The sequence below is a fragment of the Camelus bactrianus genome, chromosome 16 (genome assembly GCF_048773025.1).
Source record: "Camelus bactrianus isolate YW-2024 breed Bactrian camel chromosome 16, ASM4877302v1, whole genome shotgun sequence".
NCBI classification, from domain to species: Eukaryota; Metazoa; Chordata; class Mammalia; order Artiodactyla; family Camelidae; genus Camelus; species Camelus bactrianus.
Genome location: NC_133554.1, coordinates 13,083,732 through 13,096,467, shown reverse-complemented (window position 1 = coordinate 13,096,467; position 12,736 = coordinate 13,083,732). Strand labels below are relative to the sequence as shown.

Sequence of the window (12,736 nt, the reverse complement as noted above, 5' to 3'; positions counted from 1 at the left end):
AATTCATTTAATTTATATGACATTTGTCATGATTCAAGTACTAATGTTACTACCATTTTATGAATGAGAAAAAGATACTGGGGCTTAATTAAGGAGGTTAGGTTACTCAAGTATTAAAGCTAATGAGCAGATCCAGGATTCAAGTCCAAGTTTCCAAATTCTTTTTAGCCACTGTTATGTCTTGCCTCTCATAGATGATGATAATAACTAAAATTTGTGGAGTTATTTACCATGCACCTGGCATTAGGGTAAACATTTTATGTAAATTATGTAATTCTCACCACACCATGTGAGGTGACATGCTATTTATTAATCCCATTTTCTAGAGGAGCAAGCTAAAGTTATATAATTTATCCAATTATAAGATAGCTAAGATTTGACTCCAGGTCTACTTGGTTCCAGGGTGGTTCACCATTTTGTTTCACTGAAAACTCACCTACAGTTGCATACTCATATATTTATCTGTCATGTTGACTCTTACTTTTATATAAAATGCCCAACACTGTCTTATTTGGTCTATTGGAAAACTGTCTTGTCTGGTGACTATGGCTTCATTTTTGCCTGATTTAGAGCTCTGTCAGTATGAAATGGCTTGTGGGATATTTAAAAAGTACATTATCTTTTCCTTATTCTCTTTCTGTACTTCTTAACAAATGATACATTCTCATGTCTCAAAATTTTAAAAAGAACAATGAGAATCTCCTTTCCACCCAGTCCCCTAGCCACCTAGTTTCCCTTCCCAGAAGGAATGATCTTACCAAGTTTTGATGTATCCTATCAGAGTTAAGATGTATCTTAAAAGTATGAATTGGGATATTTACTCTATTTTTTAAAAATTACCATCATAGCAGTTTCTTTAGATTTCTAAAACACTTTGTTACCCTGGAGTTTACAGAATCTAACTCTTGAGTTTTGTTTTGTTTTGTTTTGTTTTGTTTTGTTTTGTTTTGCTTTGTAAGAACATTAAAGTACTCTTCTTAACAAATTTGAATTAGTAGTATATAATATAGTGTGATCAAATACAGTCATCATGTTAAACATTAGCTTCTCAGACCTTATTCAGCTTAAACCTGAATGTTTGTGCTCTTTTATTAACCTGTCCTCGTTCCCCCCATGCCCCCAGACCTTGGCAGCCACTTTTCTACTCTCTGGTTCTAAGAATTTGACATTTTTTCTCTTTAAAGTTTCACATATAAGTGATACCATGAAGTATTTTTCTTTCTCCTGCTGGCTTATTTCATGTAGCATAATGCCCTCAAGGTCCATCCATATTGTTGCAAATGGCAGGATTTTCTTCTTTCTGATGGCTGAATAATAGGTGCTGCATTGAAAATGGGAGTGTATGTATGTCTTTGATATCCTGTTTTCATTTTCTTTGGATATATTCCCAGAAGTGGGATTGCTGGATCGTATGGTATTTCTGTTTTCAGTTTTTTGAGGAACCTCCATACTGTTCTCCATAATAGATGCACCAGTTTACATTCCCAATAATGCACAAGGGTTCTCTTTTCTCCACATTCTCACCAACACTTTATCTCTTGTTTTTTTCTTCCAATCTTATTGAGATATAAATTGACATACAGTATTGAAATTCAAGATGTACAGCATAATGATCTGACTTACATATTTCTTGAAATATTACCACAGTAAGTTTACTTAACATCTATCTTCTTATATAGATATAAAAAAAGGAAAAAAAGGGTTTTTTTCTTGTGATAAGAACTCTTTCAGTTTATGCTTAACAACTTTTACATATGCCATAGAACAGTGTCTCTTGTCTTTTTGATAATAGTCATTCTAACAGGTGTGAGGTAATACCTCACTGTGGTTTTGATTTGCATTTTCCTGATGATTAGTGATGTTGAGCAACTCTTAATGTACCTGTTGGTCATTTGTATGTCTTTGGGGAAATGTCTGTTCAGTTCCTCTGCCCTGTTAGAAATCAGATTGTATGGTTTTTTTTGCTGTTGATTGAATAAGTTCTTTATATATTTTGGCTATTAACTCCTTATCATATGTATGATTTGCAAATTTTTTTTCCCATTCTATAGGTTGCCTTTTTATTTTGTTGTTGGCTTCCTTTGCTATGTAGAAGCTTTGTAGTTTGATGTAGTCCTACTTGTTTATTTTTGTCTTTGTTGCCTAGAATGACTTTGTATTTGGGTTAGTGTGGTGTTTCTCTAATTTGCCTGATGATAAGATATCCCAGGGTGCTGTTTATTTGTTAAATGTAATTCCAGTTTCTTTGCTGGATCATACTGAACTGAGAGAGAGCAAATAGTGTTTGTGTTAAAATATATAACAATATATATAACAAAATACTACTGAGCTGTAAAAAAGAATAAAATAATGCCATTTGCAGTAACATGGATAGACCTGGAGATTGTTATACTAAGTAGAGTAAGCCAGAAAGAGAAAGAAAAATACCATATGTTATCACTTATGTGTGGAATCTTTAAAAATGACACGAATGAACTTATTTCCAAAACAGAAACAGACTCACAAACTTATGGCTACCGGGTGGGGAAGGGAGAGGGGGGAGGGATAAATTGGGAGTTCAGGATCTGCAGATACTAACTACTATGTATAAAATAGATGAACAACAAGGTCCTACTAGATAGCACAGGAAACTTTATTCAATATCTTATAATAGCCTATAATGAAAAAGAGGATGAAAAGGAATATATATATATATATATATATAATACATATAATACATATGTGTAACTGAATTACTATGTTGTATACCAGAAATTAGCAGAGCATTGTAAACCAACTATACTTCAATTAAAATATATATATAATAAATTTGCCATTTTAACCATTTTTCCTCAACATAATGATTGTATTTATTATTTTATTGCTACATTAGAAATGAAAATAAACTGTGAGAAGCTGCAAAGGCATACATACCATGAAGGTTATGGAATGACGGAGATATCCAGTGTAGAAAGTTAAAAGTGGCTTATCCTTTAGGGATGCAAGGACTACATGCACAAAGATCATTAATGGTGAGATTACTGACAGCGTCAGCCAGCTGGAATTTATGCACCAATGGAAAGTTGAAAAATGAAAGTAAGGGACCATTGGCTACCCCTGACTTCTTAGCTAAGGATTATGGGTGAGAAGACATCAGAAGATGCCTAAAATCTCTACAAACACATAGGTTTACAAAAACTAAGCCTAAAACCAACATCAGGCAATGTTGAAATTTGTTCTTGAGAGGAGATCCCCATGCATAGCCCTGGAGGTTGTCATACTAAGTGAAGTAAGCCAGAAAGAGAAAGAAAAATACTATATGATATCACTTACATGTGGAATCTGAAAAAATGACACAAATGAACTTATTTACAAAACAGAGACAGACTCAGACATAGAAAACAAACTTATGGTTACCAGGGGGGAAAAGGGGAGGTGGAGGGATAAATTGGGATTTCAGCATTTGCAGGTACTAACTATTGTATATAAAATAAATTAACAACAAGGTCCTACTGTATAGCACAGGGAACTATATTCAGTGTCGTGTAATAGCCTATAGTGAAAAGGAGTATGAAAAGGAATATATATAAATATATATACACACACGTATACACATATGTATAACTGAATTACTATGCTGTACACCAGAAATAAACACAACGTTGTAAACTGACTATGCTTCAATTAAAAATATATATATAAAGCAAAATTTGCCTTTTTAATCATTTTAAACAATTTTGAGTGTGCATTTAAGTGATATTAATGACATTCACAGTGTTATGGAACTATCACTACTATCTTTATCTAAAATGTCTTCATCAGCTAGGAGGGTATAGCTCAAATGGTAGAGCACATGCTCAGCACGCATGAGGTCCTGGGTTCAATCCCCAGTACCTCCTCCAAAGATAAATAAATGAATAAACCTAATAAAATAAAATAAAATATCTTCATCACCCCAAACAGAAACTCTGTACTAATTAAGCAATAATAACACTGCCTTTTCCCCTCTCCAAGTCTCTATGATTTGCATACTCTAAATATTTCATATAAGTGAAGTCATGCAATATTTGTCTTTGTGTGTGGCTTATTTCCTTTGTATAATGTATTCAAGATTTGTCCATGTTATAGTATGTGTTAGAACATCATTTCTTTTTCTGGCTGAATGATATCCCATTGTAACTAATAACTTTTAAAAGTGGTCAGTTTTAACTCAGACATCCTTCTCTTTAACATTTCTCTTACATTATTAAAAGTTTTGTGTCTTGCTGAGTGTTGGATGTTGTAAATCAATGTGGTAAATCACCTTGAAAATGTAAGGTATTATGAATTCAGCGACATTTTTGTTTTTTGGTTCCACCTCATTTAGATTTGGGGGCATTGAACCAGTTCTAAATATTCATCTGACCTAGACCCAGCCTCATTTTCTGGCTTTAGAGATGGGGTGGGGCTTGAAGCTACTGGGGATTTTGGCAGGGTATCATGATCTCAGAGTTTTTGCTTTCTCTACTAGAACCCCCATTGGAAATCTGCTACCTCTCAGAGATGGAATTCAGCTCTTTGAACTGGGAAACTAGAACCTTCCCTTCTAGGCACGTGAACAAGTCCTTTTCCCCTGCTGCTCCTTAACCATAGTTAATATGCATATTGATTAATCCCATGCTGTTCTCTAGATGGAATTAGATTAGTGAACAGTAGGGGAATATTTAATTCTTTAATCACTACCATGCAGCATAAATTTATATAAGCTTAAGCATAAAGGTCATAGTTATGTTGTCTAAAATTTACAAGCTTGATCTTGTTCTTTTATCCTTACATACAATACTGAGTTTTTAAGAAACTCTAAATATATTACATTTAATCTTGTTGCATTTAGACTAGTGTCCCTGCCTAAGATGAATCTGACTCTGTATTGTTAACTATTTTCTTAGCCATTCCTCCCAGCTTTGTCGTTTTTAAAATTAATACACATGCCTTACGTCATAATCCAAATTACTGATTAAGTGTTTAATAGTTATGATAAAAATAAAGTCCAGTTGGCACTTCTTTAGAGCTTTTTCCCCAAGGAAAATGTAGAATTTTTAATCAACACTCTTTATGTGGTGGGGAGGGTATAGCTCAGGGTAGAGTGCATGCTTAGCTGGGTTCCATCTCCAGTAGCTCCAGTAAACAAATGAATAAAACCTAATTACCTCCTCCTCCTCAAAAAAAACCCCCTCTTTATGTTTATAATCTTCAGCCAGATTTGTATGACCCTAACTATAATTATTCAGTCTACAATATACTATATTATCTAAAATATACTGTTATGAGACCTTGTCAAGTACTTTCTTAAATAAAGTCAGCATATATTTATCTTAATTCTTATTAGTTAATTTGATCACTATACCATTTTAAATTTCTGGAACATGATCTTTGTCACAACATAGAATCTAACTTTTTGTAACTTCTAGGCTGGCTTTATAGTCAGGCATATGTGGTTATTGGTCTACTTCTTATATGTGATCTCTTAGCAGGAGAGGTGTATATATATACATTTTTTTCTGATTTATAAACCTCTTAGGTTCTTTTTTTTTTCTTTCCATTTGCCTATTTTTTAATTGGGTGTTTTTCTTTTTGTTAATGGATATAGAATCCTAGGCTCTGTGTGTGTGTGTTTTGCTTTCAGCACTTTAGAAGTGTTTCTTCTGTTACCTTCTGGCTTACATTGTTTCTGATTAGAAGTCAGTGATTATTTTTATTTTTATTTTTGTTTTGCTATGTATGTGTCCTTTTTTCCCTCAGGGCTTTTCAGGATTTTTTCTGTCATTGTTTCTCAGTAATGTATGATACACTTTAGTTTGGTTTTCTATGTTTATCTTGTTTGAGATTCTTTGTGCATCTTGGATCTGTGAGTTTATCATCAGACTTAGGAGATACTAGCCACTGTTCTTTAAATATGTCTTCCACCCACCCCCTTCCCTTTTCTTGGCCTCTAGTTATATGTATGTAAAAATGGTTGGTGATTTTTCACATTGCTTGAGACTCTGATTATTATCTCTCTTTTATTTACTTTCTATCTCTCTCCTGCCCCTCATTTTTAGCTTTTTTTCCTCTGTAATTTTTTTTCCAAACTGTACTTCAGTTTGGATAGTTACTATTACCTTGTCTTCAAATTCAGTGATCTTTTATTTGCCTGTGTTAAATATGCTGTTAAAGCTCTAAACTTTGTATTTCAGATGTTGTATTTTTTCACTCTAAAAATTCCATGTTTCTTTTAAAATAGTTTCAATTTCAGTGTTCATATTTTCATTTAAATCCTTAAGCGTATTTGTAATAGCTGTTTCCAACTTCTTGTATACCAGTTTTTATCATATTTGTCATTCTTTTGCTTGTATTTTTTCTAGAGATTGGTTAATTTGCCTTCTTCTTACATTTAGTAATTGTTTATATATGCTGGACATTGTAAACTTTATGTATCGAGCACCTGAATTTTGTTGTCTTTATTTAAAGAGTGCTGACACATTTTTATTCTAGCGTACAGTTTAATTAGTTCCAGATTAATATAATCCCTTTGAGGCTTGCTGTAAAGTTTTGTTATGTTAGGTTTTGAGTAGCCTTTACTCTAAAATCTAGTTTAGCTCTAATACCATGGATTGACTCTTCTGGGGTTTCTACTAAATTCACTGGATGTTAATTGAGGTCTCTTTTCTGTCTGACTGGTCAACTCCATTTGACCTTTGAGCTTTGAGTACTATTCAGCTTTCCGATTCCTGGTAGTTGTTTCCTTAGTATTTTGTTCTTTGCTTGTGGAATTTACTCTATGAATTCATCTTATTATTCATTCAGAATTTCAAGGGGCCTTTTATTATTTTCTGGAGCTAAGTGTGACTCTATCTTATGATATTCCTATATGGAATTTATAGAAAATAAAAAATGTGATTGGTATTATGAAATACATTTGCAATGGACTCTTCTCTGCGAAGACAGTAATGTAAACAAAAGTACTTTTTATCTGTAAAAGAAAAAATCTTTTTAACACATATATATAGAATCAGAGTTTGAATTTAAATTGCAGTATTTCAAATTTTATGAGTACTAAGTATGTTTTATGCAAGTAAGTACTTAGTGTTTTAATAGTTTATACACCGTGGGTCTTATGGTGTGCTCGAATTATTCGCTGAACTTCACCAGCATACAGTGTGACTCCTTTTGTCACATGTTTGTATTCATGTTATGTATCTGTCATAGGTTACCTAAAGATCGTTTTTTAGGCATCAGGTTCTTTGGGAAAGGGTATCTTTTTTGACTTTTAACTTCTGTGCTATTTTCTTTTCTAATTCTGTGTCAGTCAGTGTAGATTATGCTTTGCTTTTTTAACAGATGTACCCTCCAAAATACCTTGAGATAACATAAGGTTATTTTTCATTCATAAAAATTCTATTGATGGAGTTGGGTGACTCTCCATGGCAACTTTTTTGTTGCTTCAGCTTTTCAGGCAGTGTCCATTTCCCTCATTTTTCTTTTCTTTTTTCCTGCACTGAAGCCAGAATGCTGATTTGCAATTTGTTACTCATTTATAAGATAATAGTGTACGTTTGCGTGGGTCTTTTTTACTATGAGTTTTTTTGAGGTATATTTGATGTCCATTTTTATTATGTAAGTTTCAGGTGTACATCACAATGATTCTAATTTTTAAATATATTCCACTTATAGCTGTAAAATATTGGCTATATTCCGTGTGTTGTACAGTATATCCTTGTAGCTTATTTATTTTATATATAGTAGCTTGTACCTCTTAAGCCCCTACCCCTATCTTGCCTCTCCCCCACTGGTAACCACTGGTTTGTTCTCTATATCTGTGAGTCTTTTTCTTTTTTGCTGTGTTCACTAGTTTTTTGTTTTTTTGTTTTTGTTTAGATTCCACATGTAAGTGATGTCATATAGTATTTGTCTTTCTCTGTCTGATTTATTTCACTTAGCATAATACCCTCTGAGTCCATCTATATTGTTGAAAATGGCAAAATTTCATTCTTTTTTATGGCTGAGTAGTGTTCCATTTGTGTGTGTGTGTGTGTGTGTGTGTGTGTGTATCTCACATCCATCATCTTTATCCATTCTTCCTTTGGTGGGCACTTAAGTTGCTTCCATATCTTGGCTATTGTAAATAATGCTACTATGAACATGGGGGACACGTATCTTTCTGAATTAGTGTTTTTGTTTGGCAGTGTCAATTCTTTGGTATTTGCGTATTAGAAAGAGCTTCTATTGGGGGAGGGTATAGCTCAAGTGATAAGAGTGCATGCTTTGTATGCATGAGGTCCTGGGTTCAATCCTCAATACCTCCTCCAAAAATAAACAAATAGATAAACCTAATTACCCCCCCCCAAACAAAACGAAAAAAGAAAGAGCTTCTATAAATCAACAAGCGTAGTGGAGGTCATGCTAGAGAGGGGTCTCTTGCAATTAGGTAGTTGGCCCAGAAGTGGTGCCTGTCATTTCTACCCATAATCTTTTGGCCAGAAGTAGTCATACAGCCCTATTCAGTCGTAAAGAGTGTGAAGGAATGTTGCCATGCCTTATGCCCCCAAAAGAGGAGAAGTACATTTGTGAGAGCATCGAGTCTCTTCTTCAATTTCTAGGCCCAGTATTCTCATGCTTTATGTTCTCAAACTCCCTTTTGAAGTTATCATTTAGAATTATCTTCTCATTATCCTACCTCCCTGTTACCTTAGTTCAGTGATGCCCTTTAGAAATATTGAAACATTTAATCCATATCAACATATAATGATTAACTTAGTCGGAGATGAAATGGAAAAGATTGTATGTACATGGGAGTACTAGTATGGAGATGAAATGGAAAAGATTGTATGTACATGGGAGTACTAGTATCCATTCATGATATGTTTTAGTTTCCTAGCTCTGTCCACTGAAAAGTTTGAGAAACAGTCACTAATATCCAAGCTCTAAGCCCCCCTAGTACCTGGATGGTAACCTCTAAATATCATTTCCCACTTAAAAAAACCAGGGCTGCTTGGAAAGATGTTTGATTCTAGGTCTGGGCCACGAAATTTTTAAAATGAGCTTGGAATCATATAAAAAGGATTCAGGAGCCAGTATGGAGAGTCTCCCTTTACAGAGGGATGGGCAAAGATGGCAAATTTGATCATCAATATGGATAATTGTAAGGAGATCGAAATGTATCAAATACGGTATTTTTAAAAATACCCCTTTTGGACACAGGAGTTTCCAAGACTACCCCTAGATTGATGATTCACAGGAAGGGCTCACAGGACTCAGCATATAGTCATACTGACTACTGTGATTTATTGTAGTGAAAGGATACAAAGCAAAATCAGCAAAGAGAAAAGGCATATGGTGCAAAGTCTGGAGGAAACCAGGTACAAGCTTCCAAGAGTTCTCTTCCAGTGGAGTCACACAGGATGTCCTTTGTTCCTTTAGCAATAAGTTGTGGCAATAGGTGTGAAATGTCTCCCAGAGAAGCTCTTTAGAGAGACTCAGTGCTCAGGGCTTTTATTGGAGCTGGTCACATAGGTATCTTCTACCTGTTACATACTAAAATGCCAGTCTTCCAGAAGAAAAGCAGAAGTCGAGCATAAATCACATTGTTTTCACAGTTTAGGAAGTTAGCCACATTTCACATTTAGGGAATAGTGGAAACCTCCCTGAAATCCAAGTTTACAGATACCAGTCAAGAGCCAAACTTGCAAGCAGACCTAAGGATAGCAGTCCCAGGTCTTCTGTGTTCTCTTTTTTCTGCTCAGATACCTTTGAAAGTTGCTGGGAAACCACTTGTTATTTAAAAAACTGATTAATGAAGGAAAAGAATCTAGCATTTATTCTGGCTGTTCTATAGAAAGTATATCTCAGGGTAACCAAATAGTAGATTAGGAGAATTCTCTCTTACAGAAATATTCCAGCAAATAAACAGAAGAATGGAAGAGTTATAATTATCAGGATTTTTTAACCTTTAACGAATTTATGAATATAGGCAATGATTATTAGTGGCTACGAATATCACAAAAAGAGAGATAAGCAGTCATTATGTGCCTCCTCATGGAGACACAATAGCACCAACTGGGAGATGGTTCTTGCCAAAAAATATAACTTAAATGTGATCAATTCTCTGGATCTAACTACCACTTTACAAGAAATACAGAGGACAGAAGATACAGTCATCAAAATGCAGACTTTGGGAAACTCCACAGGACAAACATCTTGGTTCCTTCAGCAAATAAATTGCAATGAAAAAGAGAGAAAAGGGTGAGAAGAAGAAAGAGCAAAAGAAAACCTACAGATCAAGCGACTTAAAAGATTAGAGACCAGTTATATATTTTAGATCCCCAGTTGGACAAACAAGTTGGAAAAAAATTATGAGACAGTGGGAAAATGTGAATACTGACTATATATTTGATTACGCTGAGGAATTTCTGTTTGTTTTTGTCTCAGTCCATTCAAGCTGCTATAACAGAATACCACATTCTGGGTGGCTTATAAACAGGATTTATTTCTCACAGTTCTAGAGGCTAAGAAGTCTTGAGATTAAGGTGCCTGCAGATTCAGTGTCTGGTGAGGACCCACTTCTTGATTCATAGATGGCTATCTTTTCACTGTCTTCACGTGGCAGAAGGGGCGAGGGAGCTTTCTGAGGCCTCTTTGGTAAGAGCACTAATCCCATTCACCCCCCAATCAGCCCCCAAAAGTCCCACTTCACATTGGATTTCAACATGAATTTTGGAAAGACAGGTTTTTTTTTAAGTTGTGATAATGACATTATGGTTATACTTTAAAAGTGTCTTGTAGACATACACAATAAAAATTTATATATAGAATTAAGAATAAACTGTATAGCAGTTTTTTTTAAGCACAGAAAGTTTCTTGTTATTTAGACATTTCCAGAAAAATCAGTTCTTCATTAACAAATTTAGATCAGCTAAATTTGATGTAAGAAAACTGGATTTGATAGAAATAACATCTTCAAAAAATAGTACAGAAAATTTTTGATATGGAGAAAAACCAATTGGTAGTCAAATCATTAAAATCTTAAATGGAAAAGCACCGATCATCATGAAAATTATGTAAAATGAAATGAAAATTTGAGAACATTAATTTGGTTTGTTGAATGTTTTACACCATTTAAAAGGTGTAATAGTTTACTCAGGAAAAATATTTTCCAAGGCAAAAGGCATGAGCTCATAGATGCTGAATTAATTCTTACTAATTTACAAAGTGGAATCAAGCTCAGATTTCTGCCTTTTGCCCTGAGACTAGCATTTCCCACACAGGAACCGCTCTTCAACCTGAGTCCTGGAATGAGAAGACATGTGACACATTGCTCCTATAGTGGAATGGAACTAAGGCTCAAGTAGTTAAGGGATTTGCCCAAGATCACATAGCTGGTAAATTAATAAAGCCTGGCTTCAGACTGAGGACTCCCTGACTCCAAAAGCTGTAATATGAAACCGTATGCATCACTTACTACTTTGCCCAAGGAATAGTGGAATACCCTTGTACCTTAAGTCCAAAAGAACGTGGAATGAGAAGGACCCGGGCCTAGAGCATCAATTGAGACAAGACACAACCTTTTCTTAACTCTGGAGACCTACACACATTTGCCTTTTTTAACCTTTTAACTAACTGTTTGGCAAGGGGTAGGTTCTTGGTACAAGTCTTTTTTTTTTTTTTTTTTTTTTTTGTTAATGCAGACCAATTTCCCTCTCTTCTCAACTAATCATATTTACTGGATGATATCATTGTCTGAAAGGATTCTAGTGAGATCATTACCACAAGCATCAATTTTATACAGCAGTATAACAGTATGCCAAGTCTCCATCTGGATATTAATGGCTACCAAATGTTTAAGAAAATGTCTGTTTTTTTGTTCTTTATCTTTTAATAGCTGTAGAAAATTATTAGAGGAATTTTAAAATAAAGATCTTATAGCAAGTTATATTAATAATAATAGTTAACACATATGCTTTTTTAAAAAGTAACATCACAATATCCTTGCTATCCTGTGCATAGTCCCTCTCATCATTCCTAAAAACAGTGTGAATAATAATGAGCATAGCACTTAATATTTCATAAATGTTAAAGCACTGTCAGTTGTAAGATGATTGTTGATTTAAAAGTAACTTTTTGGGGTGAAAAAAGTTTACATTTGATGTGTGAGATGCATGATGATTTCTGGAACATTAATAAAAGGTGGAAAATACATATATCTTAGAATTCAGGAAATAATGGCGATTTTTTTTTTCCTGGGACTCCTTTCCTCATCTGTCAGATGAACTTTTGAACTTTATTGTTTTAGAAAGTTATTGCTGTACTTGTATGCTGGGAGTGAGGTGCCAGTATATTTTCAGCATTTTAACCAAATGTATTTTTTAAAAATCTACACTTTGAGAATACTTGCAAAACTAAACATCATATCTTACCCAAAATTTCTTGGTTAATTTTTACCCTTATTACTTTACTCTTTTTGTATTAAAGTCAGTGATGTGGTCAAAAGTGAAGAGAGTGTACTATCAAGCTAAAGTGGGGAGAAACAGGACACCAAGAACTTCGTGTCTGTAAATTGAGTTTGTGATCATTTGAAATTTCTTGATCTTCAATATATTTCACCAAAATGGTGTACATCTTTATGGTGATGTCTTTCATTTCATACAGTACTATAGAATGTATATAATTGTACTGTAGAACTATGAAGTGGTTAAGAGTTTAGTTTCAGGAGCCTAGGCTTGAATCTTGACCCTACCACTTC

General features: G+C 34.1%; 1 protein-coding gene across 3 annotated transcripts in view; it reads left to right on the top strand.

Moving 5' to 3' along the window:
• Positions 1–12,736, top strand: part of USP32 (ubiquitin specific peptidase 32) — a 167,618-nt gene that overhangs the window by 60,126 nt on the left and 94,756 nt on the right. The window contains exon 1 of one of the 3 annotated variants that reach the window (XM_074342652.1): positions 9,755–9,759. The exons of the other annotated variants lie outside the window; for them this stretch is intronic. The gene's annotated coding sequence lies outside the window, so the exon portion shown is untranslated. Of the gene's footprint in view, positions 1–9,754; positions 9,760–12,736 lie in introns of those variants that run through there. 3 annotated transcript variants of the gene reach the window in all.